The sequence below is a fragment of the Ailuropoda melanoleuca genome, unplaced genomic scaffold (genome assembly GCF_002007445.2).
Source record: "Ailuropoda melanoleuca isolate Jingjing unplaced genomic scaffold, ASM200744v2 unplaced-scaffold11408, whole genome shotgun sequence".
Classification (NCBI taxonomy): Eukaryota; Metazoa; Chordata; class Mammalia; order Carnivora; family Ursidae; genus Ailuropoda; species Ailuropoda melanoleuca.
In genome coordinates this window covers 2,683-12,707 of record NW_023179847.1, presented here as the reverse complement: position 1 = coordinate 12,707, position 10,025 = coordinate 2,683, and the positions used below count along the sequence as shown (strand labels likewise).

The 10,025-nt window shown below is 51.0% G+C and overlaps 1 long non-coding RNA gene across 1 annotated transcript; it reads right to left on the bottom strand.

The window, feature by feature from the left end:
- Positions 1-475: 475 nt before the first annotated feature.
- Positions 476-9,637, bottom strand: LOC117797731. The gene is made up of 6 exons (XR_004622672.1): positions 9,529-9,637; positions 8,280-9,278; positions 7,942-8,106; positions 6,707-7,706; positions 3,535-3,690; positions 476-695 (listed from the first exon to the last, which is right to left on the bottom strand). It is a non-coding gene; the product is annotated as an uncharacterized LOC117797731 (long non-coding RNA).
- Between the last annotated feature and the right edge of the window lie 388 nt (positions 9,638-10,025).

The following is a 10,025-nucleotide window of genomic DNA, read 5'->3' as shown; positions in this document are numbered from 1 at the left end:
AAGATTTTATTTATTTATTTCACAGAAAGTGAGACAGCCAGTGAGAGAGAGAACACAAGCAGTGGGAGTGCGAGAGGAAGAAGCAGGCTCCCAGCAGAGGAGCCTGATGTGGGGCTCGATCCCAGAACGCCAGGATCACTCCCTGAGCCGAAGGCAGACGCTTAACGACTGAGCCACCCAGGCGTCCCTGTGCCCATTTCTTAGGAATGGCTTCAGGACTGATGCCCCTGACCAGGTAGTTTCAGACCCAGAGCAGAGAATATGCAGTCACTGTCCCCCTAGCTTACTAGGGCCACCCAGTGCCACAGGGCAGCTAACTTTGGGCTCCCAAAGGAGACTATGGGGATGTCCCAGAATGCTGGTCTCAGCTCAGAGTGTGAAAGGCAGTCCCGCAGCAGAAGGGGCAGCTCCTAGGGATAGGAAGTGAGGTGAGAGCAGGGTTGGATANGCAGGGTTGGATGAGCCTAGTCGGGAAGTCTACCCCTACTTGGGGTCGATTGACAGCTTGGGAGGCCCCTCCGTGTTAGAGCTGTGAGACAGTCTAAGTTCCTAAACCAGTCTAGGAATCCAAGCTTCTGAGGTCAGTGATGTCTTGGCTCCAAGCCACGTGGGAATGAGTATCTCAGCAACACCAGAAACTATGCCATCAGCTGTTTGTTTTGTGTGGTTTTGTTGCAGGGTGTGTATCAATACACCTTTTAAAAAACAAAAAAAAACCCTGTCAGTGGGAGGCAGGAGCCTGCTGTCCCAAGGTCATTCCTGTTGATCTTTATCACCCANTGTCAGCGGGAGGCAGGAGCCTGCTGTCCCAAGGTCATTCCTGTTGATCTTTATCACTGGTAGGACTGGGCAGCTGGGAGCCTGGGCAGTGCCCGCAGCTTGCCCCTGGCTTCCCCAGCCACTTCCTTGCATTGTCAGCCCTGAGTCCCAAACCCGACCTAGCCTGGTTAGGAACGAGAGCACAGGCTTAAGAGAGAATTGGGCTTAAGTTTCTATGCTGCCAACTACCAGGCATGTGGCTTTGGGCAAGTCATTTCGCCTTTCCGAACCTCTGTACTCTGATTTCTTAAAAGTGGACAAGAACAACTGTCTCCAAGGTTTTGGGGATTGGAAATAATATGTGTCAAGGATCTGATGTTCAGTAAATGTGAGCTCCTTTCTCTTCTCCTTAGGAGACTGGTACAGTGAGAAGCCTTGGGTGGGGGGGTCAGGACACCTGAGTCTAGTGGGTGGGTTGTGTTGCTCTCTGGCTGCCTGACCTCAGGCAAGTCCCTGCCCCTCTCTGACACTTCATTATCTGAGAAATAAGGCAGAGACACCAGTCTCTCCACAGGCCCTTTCCCTAGCCCCAGACAGAACATTGCCTGCTGGGTTTGACTTGCCTGAGCAGGGAAAGAAAATGCTCTGATCTGGGAGGCAGGACCCTGGTTTGGGCCTGGACTCTGCCCTGACGTATTGGATGATCTAAGACATGCCATGTTTCCCTGTAGACTTTTTCTTCCTTTCAGTGTGATGGATTGGATGCCCGGGGCTCTATAGCTCCTTTGTCTCTGATGATCCAGGATCCTAGGATCCTGACACGATCAGGGACAGGCCCAGGCAGGCCCCCTGTCCATGGGTGCCCCTCTCCGTCTCCCCACCTACAGCAATCCTCTCAGGTCCCATGTTTGTGGCAGGATCCGCCTTGTATCCAGCCTCATGGTCTTTCTTTCCACATCTCATCTAAGACCCCGAGAGCTACTGACACTCTTACTCCCCCTGTTCCCTTCCTAGTGCTCAGTGTCCGTATATCTCCAGGTCTCTCTAGACCCTTCTTCCCTGAAATCATGGGGTTTCCTCCAATAGGGAATCATCTTGACTCCTTCCTACTCATCTAACAAGAATAGAAAGAATGTTGCATGAAGAAAGGTCCCCAAGTAATGGACAACACTTACAAGTGCACAAGCACGGTGCCCGCATTCTCACCCTCACAGAGACAACCCTTTCCCCGAGGCTCCGTAGAAAAATGCAAGTTTTGAGTTGGGCTATAGGCCCAGAGGACTTTAGCACCATGCATGTCCTTAGAGAAGCAGCCAGAGCACTTGAGAGAGTCCTGGCACCAGGTACCTTAGCATGCGAGGTGAGAATAGGTCTGCTGGGTTAGTCTGGTGCCAGACAGCCCGCAAATGGCAAGTTCGGAGCAACACGCCCATCGTATGAACTACAGAGGTCCTGTAGAACAGTGAGAGGCCATCACATCTTCTGGAAGCCAAGCCCCTGCTCATGGGGCCGTGCCCAGATAATGCCCTCCTGTGGGAAGGTGGCTGCCCACGTGGGGAGGCCTGGTTTACCCTGCTGGGCCTCTGGCGGGGTCCCACTGCTTCCTGGATCTGATTCTCCTCCTGGAGAGGCAGCCAAAGAACTCAGGGCTCTCCTTCCCAATAGGACTGCTGATTCTGTTGGTTACCCTGCTACCAGGCTGGTCCGGTCTCGCTAGGGAGACCCTCCACCCCTAGAGGCTGGGGGCTTTCTCTGAGCACCCACAGTCCCAGGCCCTGTTTCTCATGGACTAGCTCACCACATTGTGCACGGCAGTCAGTATACTCCCCAGCCCGCATGCTCCCAGGACAAGGGGGTTGAGTCATCTTGATCCCCACAGCCCATTTTTCAGCTTGGCACAAAATAGATACTGAATTGTTTCTCCCATCCATGCCCTATTTTGAGTCCTCCCAGCAGCGACCCATAAAGGCCGGAGCAGGGATCTCCTTCCAACAAAAACAAAGAGGTCCTAGAGTAGGCAATACTTAGCAACAGATGACAGAATGTGGATGTTAGCCTCAGGGCAGGATCCAGCCCAGGGAGTGGGAGGTAAAGAGCCCTATGGGGTCCCACCAATCCTTCTGCTTATGGTCCCAACCCGCTCTCTGCATGGATCCCGGGCTCTAGGCCGCCCAGACAGACTGCCTGAGAACTGCTGGACTTCAACGAATCCCATCTCAGTGCCAAGCCTCTCACTACTTCCACCTCTTGGATGCTCTTTTCATCCCCTTCTCCCTGGAAATCCTCGTGGCTCCAAAGTCCACTGACTGTGGGGTGCAGAGGTGAACTGTCCTCTCTGAGTTCTCCAGCACTCTCCATGTTTTCTGCTGACTGGCTCACCTGGCCTCACAGTTATTGGCGCTGTTTGTCTTATCTGCCTCGGGAGAGCACTCTGAGAGAGAGCAAATACCAGCTCCTGCAACCCTCATCTGTAAGATGGGGACAGTGATCCCTACCATCCCAGGATGATGCAAGGACTAAATGACATTAATCAGGTCAGAGCCCAGCACAGAGTCATCTCAGCTGTCCACGCACGTATGTGCCAGGAGGTGAGGCACGGGGAACTCGCACCAAAGATGCAGAGGCCTCAGGGCTGGGGTTCTCAGCCCTGTGGAAAGACTCGATGAAGCGGCTGAACAACTCACCCACCTCCAAGACAAGGGATGTGGGAGGCCAAGAGGGGGAGGCAGGCACATTATAACAACTCCAGGTATGGGTGGAGCAAAGACTACTAACCTCGGCTGGGCGCTAGTTATGTGCTCGGCCCTGGGCTGAGTGCATCATGGGCTCTGTCTCGTCCACGCACGCCCCGTTTACAGGATCCTGGAGGAGTTATGGCTGGCACTTGGCTCTTTCCGCCACCCCACACCGTACTGGAGATGCCGTGATTACCTAAAGACAGATCAGTGTTCATTTCTATGTATAGTCCCAGATGGGGGGAGCTTCTCCATGCAGTAAAAATGGGAAACTGACTTTATAAAAAATAAACGTTATTTTGGAATCATTTTAGATTTATGGAAAAGTCACAAGAATAGTGCAGAGGGGTCCACATACCCCTTCCCCAGCTTCCCCCATTGTTCATATCTTACCCTCCTATGGTACCTTTAACACAGCTCAGAAACTAACATGGGTAATTACTGTTAACTACACTGCAGACTTTCTTTGGGTTTCACCAGTTTTTCCAGCAATGTCCTCTTTTGTTCCAGAATTCCACCCAACATACCACATTGCATTTAGTCCCCTTGTCTCCCCACTCTGGTGCGTAACAGGAAAATTGACTTTTCAACTGGTTTCCTATGGGCAACAGAGGAAGGGGCTCTTTTTGTGGCTTCTTTGACTTTCTCTTTCACAATTTGACTTCAGAAAAATGCCCCTCAGACATGACTTTTCTTCCTGCAGCAGTCCGCTCCTGCTCCCCCTCCCTCGTGGTGTCCATCACAGGCAGGTCCCTGACAGGAGTGCTCGCACTCCCTTTTTTTTCCTGCAGGGATATTTAATTCTGCTCTGCCTCGCCTGTGTACCTGTCGGCATTGTCTTCAAGCGCGCCCCCGGCTCTTATTCTGGGAATTATAAAACACCTGGAATTTTCGTTTTAGTTCCACTCCCTTCCTGGGGCTCTCAGAGGAGTGAATGGGGGAAAACCATAATGCAATACTTCCCCAAATTCATCCTCCCTTCCCTCTTCCCTGTAATACCCACATCCTTTTGGGGAACCCTGTGGTTCCAGGGAAGCCAACTCCAGGGTACAAATATGACCTAAGCTTGACTATAATCAGCCCATGCAGTTTCCCCGCAACACTGGTTCAGGAGCGGCTTTGTCACCCAAGACGGCCTGGTCGGAGGGAATCTCAGGACTTTTGCCGACATTCTGGTTTACAGGTGCTCCCTTTGGCTCAGGTTGGTGGAATGGCCAGTGGCCATGTTGTGACAGCAACCGGTGGTTGAGCAGTTTTAACCTATTAAGGTAGATACTTGAAGCAACCCTGGGTCTTTTTCTCTCTAGTAGACTTTTTATAACTTTCTGGTCTCATTCAGTTATTATAACTCACACCAGTCCAATTTAAAACTTTAATCTGTTAGCCAATTCAAAGCAATCCCCTTACCCCACCCAGGTCAGAATTGTGACCACGGGGGCTTGGTGAGGGGATGGACCACTCTTCAGGGTGGGGAGGAAGCTTTGTGAGACCTCCTGCCACCCTGACTTTGCTCTGCGGTGGAAAGGGTTTCCTGACCTTATTCTGGGTATTTCTGCTCTGGGGAGTCTCTGTGATATGGTGATCTCTGCAGAGGAGATATGCTTGGTTTCTTCATTGATCTTCAGCTCTATGGCCCCCTCATTGCCAAGGACTTCTCCAGATAGGGGCAACCTGGCCTCCCTACCGACTGCCTGTCCCCAGCTCTTCCTCCAAGCCAGGGCCCCATTGCTTGGCCCAGTGGCTGCTGTCTAGCTCCCTGGTTCCTGTCCCTCTTCTAACCCTAATGCTCTGTCACATGGAGCCATAGGAAGTATGAGGAACTGGGCAGGGTAGACCCATTTTTTTCCTCCCAGGCCCACCACATCCTGGTCCTGACAAGCTTGTTCATATAGGCCCTTTCAGGAACCTCCGACCTTCAGAATTCTCTGCTTCACTATCTGTGTTCACAAACACCCCCAGTCTCATGGGAACATGGCCCAGGTTCTTCCAGCTTTCTCACCGTACTTTATTCCAGCAGCACCACCAGGATGAGCCTGTGGGGTTCTAGCTCAGTAAGCATCTGGTGGCAGGAGCTCCCCTCCCCCAGTCTCTTCAAGGGAGCCTCCCAGATGCTTCCATTCACCCTCCCCCAGGCCTCATATACACACAAGGAGCTTTGATGGGGAAGAGAAACAAGGGAGATTTGGAGCCACTGTTGGTTGACATGTAGAGGCAATAGCATTAAAAGGGGTCTGGTGAGCTGGTGGGTTTTTCAGCCTGGATCCTCTCTCTCACTTCCTCTGCCCTCAGAGACAAGCTCCATCCCCCGTCCCAGCATGAGGAAGTCCCCTGCTTGCCTCAGCTCCCAGTGCCTCCTCTCTTGGGAAGGGGAAAAATGAGGCATTTAGTAGGCTCTCTCAGAGGCATGTCTGCCACAGATGACCTTCTTGGTCACGGTGAGTGTTTCAAACTCGTATGAGTCCTTGGAATTCCTTAGTCGGCCTTCCAATGTGACCAGCAAGTATAGGGACCTGTTAGGTGCCAGCAAGTGCCAATCCCCCTGGGTACCAGACTCTTCCTAGCAGAAAAAAAGGATGCCCAGGACTTTAGCCTGTGTTCAGAAGCTGGGGGCTGCGAGTATCTATAGCCCTTCTGCGGACCCAGCCAAAACCATGCTGCACTTTCCTATTCTCTGAGGACTGTCCTCACCTCCCCCTCTTCCTCCTCCTGCTAAGTTAAAAGGGAGAATTTCGGGGACAGTATCATTCAGGGTCCCACCAACAAACAGATGGCCCGCTGGAGCGAAAATGGAAGGAGGTTTTCTTTATATAGGGACCATTTACAAAGTGCAGGGGAGCCTCAAGTTCAAGAACCTAGAGCTGTCACCCCCTCTAGGCCTGAATGGCCAAGGTGGAGGAGGGGAGTGGTGACCGGAAGGTGGAATGAGAGTCACGTGGAGAGGCCTCCTTGAGAGGAAGCGTGAACTTTAGTTGAGGTCAGAGCCAGCCCAAGGCTCTGCAACAAGAAGGGAGCCAAGGGAAGAAACACCTTGACCTCATTCTCCTTCCTTCTTCGTATCTCCAGCTGGGACTCTCCATTGGCCAAACCCAACCTGAGCCAGAAGCATAGGGATCCTGTTAATTAAGTCTACACAGGTCAGCTTCCTGGGCCAGAGAGTAGGGGAAGGGGAGAGAGCAAATGATATCCCGCATAGGAAATCCAGGGAATTCTACCTTTTTCCATAAGGTCTCCTCAGTTGCAGCTGTCCTAGCAGGGCCAGATTCTCCAGGCTGCCATCAAGTGCATCTTGTCCCATCTTGTCCCTTGGCTCATAGCATGGGTCTCTTCATTCTTAACACGTGTGGGGAGCACCTGTCTCCTTGCTGTCTGTAAGCCCTGTGAATCCTGGCAACTCCCCCCTTCACTGCATCTCCCTGTAAGTGGCAATTGTCATTCCTGCCCAGAGATGGAGGCATTGATCTGTGGCCTGGAATTTGAGTCCTACTGCCAGAGCCTAAAGCCTCTAATTTTTGCCACTTATCTCCCTGTCTCCCACCACCCTGTAACACTTCAGAGGCAGTCGGCACCCTCTTTTCTTGTCCCCGGGGCCGCGCTGTCTTCGAACATCTCTCCTGTCTGGTAGCGTGCGGCCTTGACCAGAGATTTCGACTTGTCTGGGAGCTGGCTCCACAGCGGCAGCTCCTGCTCCAGGAAATCCTGTCTCTGAAGCTAAGGCTAAAAGGGGAGGGAGTGGGGGCCCAAATCAGCCAAGGGGATCTGCCCCAGTCCACCTCGCCCCTTCCTGGAGACACTGTAGTTTCCTAATAAATCATGTGTCCTTCATGGCTGGATTAAACGTCAATTTCCAGCCTGGGGACACACAAGGAAGTTTGGTGTTGTTTTGTTTTTTTACATCAGTCTCCTGAGCTCACTTCATAGGGTGTATATCTCAATTTTTCACTGACTGCTGTTTTGGTGTTCCTGTTTTTGGTATCAGCACCTTCATTTCCTTTGGGAGACTTTCCTGCCTACACTGTCAGTTCAAGGAGTTCCTGTGTGGCTGACCCTACCCTCCCAACTCCAGGGCTGGGGAAATAATCCAATCAATCTCCCATGAGACTCAGTTCTGGTCATTTCCTCAGAATGAATGGGAAAGTAAGCTCTTTCCAGTAGGGCTGAAGATATCAGGATGGAGCTCTTGGGGGTCATCTTTCCACTAGTGGGGAGCATATTCTGAAAGAGAAGCCAACACAGAGAAAGGCTAAGTGGTGGGATAGAGATAACTCTGATGACTTGACTTGTGTGCCTGGATCTAGCTATTCCTGAAGCTAGCCCTATTCTTGGGTTTCACATTCAAGTGAGCCAATAATTCCATCCTTCTGTTTATGTATTTGGGTTTGTTTGTTTGACTTGCTTAACACATTAGAGATGAATTTCCATGATTTACAAAGGATCCTGATTAATATACCTTTTGAAAAACCATTCTTGATCGTGCCAGAATGCTGACTTCACAACTGCAGATTTCTGCTGGTGTTGATCTAATATTCCAAAGCCGTCTCTGCTCTGGCTGGTTCATCCTGCACTGGTACTTTGGCGGCAATGGGGGTGGGGCGCATGATTGGCTTTTTATTTTCTATAGTGGCAAGAACATTTAATGTGAGATTTACCCTCTTTNTGAGATTTACCCTCTTCGCAAAATTTTAAATGCACAGTACAGTATTGTTAACTCTAGGTACACTGTAAAACATTTGGCTCTTTATTTAGGGTAAAGACTGAAACCCAAATTCAGTTAAGAATTGAATTTACCATTGAAAACCCTGGGCAGGGTCTCAAAACACAGTGCAGGTGTAACGGCCCACAACCTCCACTCACATCCTTTCTCAAGGAGCAAGTCTCAGCACTGCATTATCCCGGAGTCAACCTTCACCACAGGCTTTAGTGAGAAATGGACATCGTAGCAAAGATTTCGATCTACAGAGAGAGTAGAGCTTTACATCTAACAGCACCCAGGAGTTCTTGGTCCCATCAAGTGACCCCAGGCCCTACACCCACCTTTCTTACCTCCCTCTTCTTTGTGGCGCAGTTAGCTCTGGGCTTCTCTTCCTTACCTATGATGTGAGGCTGTGATCTAGGGAAGGCCATCATCTCCCTGAACAAGACTGTTCTCCGCAAGCCAAAAACCCTCCAGCGACCTGGATGTATCTTCTTGGGAGGCACGGGGGAAGGGAAGTTTTAAATTTTCTGAAACACATGCATCTTGTCCTGCCATGTGCTGTAATTCTTTAGAATCAAATATATATATATCATGAAGTCACCCTGTAGTTGGAAACCATTTTCTGCAAGTCACCTACAGTCCCTTGTAAGAAATTATTTTTCTGTTGAAATTGGTCAGTTTGCTCCTGCCACTTGCTCCCACGACCTGACTGGTGTAGTGGATCATTTCCTTCCCTCAGCCTCTGCTTTCTCGTGGCCTGTACTGACTCAAGTATCTACTTACCTCCTTCTTTCTGTCCTCCTGCCTCATCTCCTGCTTCCAATGGTTTAGCTCTCTCCTCAGACCACAGAGAAGGACTGGCTGGCCCACCAAATCCCTGTTGACCCTGTCTGGGCAGAGCTTTGGGTCAGACCATCTCTGGGGTCTTTAGCAAGTTCATGGACCAGCTGCCCTTAAGGTGCTCAGCTGTAGGGAAGGTGGGTGGGGAGGATGTGAAACAGGGTGAGGGGGGACCCTTTCAGCAAAATAGCAGGCATGAGAAACACTCCAGGTCTTAGTCTGTTCAGAACTGGAGGTGATCGTCCCCTTACCTCNCTCCTCAGACCACAGAGAAGGACTGGCTGGCCCACCAAATCCCTGTTGACCCTGTCTGGGCAGAGCTTTGGGTCAGACCATCTCTGGGGTCTTTAGCAAGTTCATGGACCAGCTGCCCTTAAGGTGCTCAGCTGTAGGGAAGGTGGGTGGGGAGGATGTGGAACAGGGTGAGGGGAGACCCTTTCAGCAAAATAGCAGGCATGAGAAACACTCCATGAGATCACATGGAGGTGATCGTCCCCTTACCTCAGAGCTGGTCCCATCACACCTGGAATGTGACCTCGCATTCCAATCCCCAAACCCGGAGAGAGCCCTGGACTAAGGTAGCCCTATCTGACCACAAGAGAAAGACTGGAACAAAGAGGGAACATTTCCCACAAGGGTGAGGTGAGGGAAGGACGGAGTCCAGAGGACACAATTTTCATCTGTCCCTGCCANCCTGCCGATGCACTGTCTTAGCATAGGAACTGAGTTGTTCTGGGTGTCCTGAAAAGCAACACAGAAACAGATATGGATATTACAAGGGAGCTTGAGACATATTTTCTCCCAGCCAAAGCTGTCCCACAACAGTCCAGGCAACCTTTGAAAATAGTGAGCTCTCCGTTATTAGAGGTGTTCAACAGAGCCTGGGTGACTGCTCGGCAAGGTTGCAATGGAAAGGATTCCTACAAGATGGAATCGGCTGAACTAGGTGGCCTTTGAGGTCTCTCCCAGCCCTGAGCTTCGGTGTTTGGAATACATAG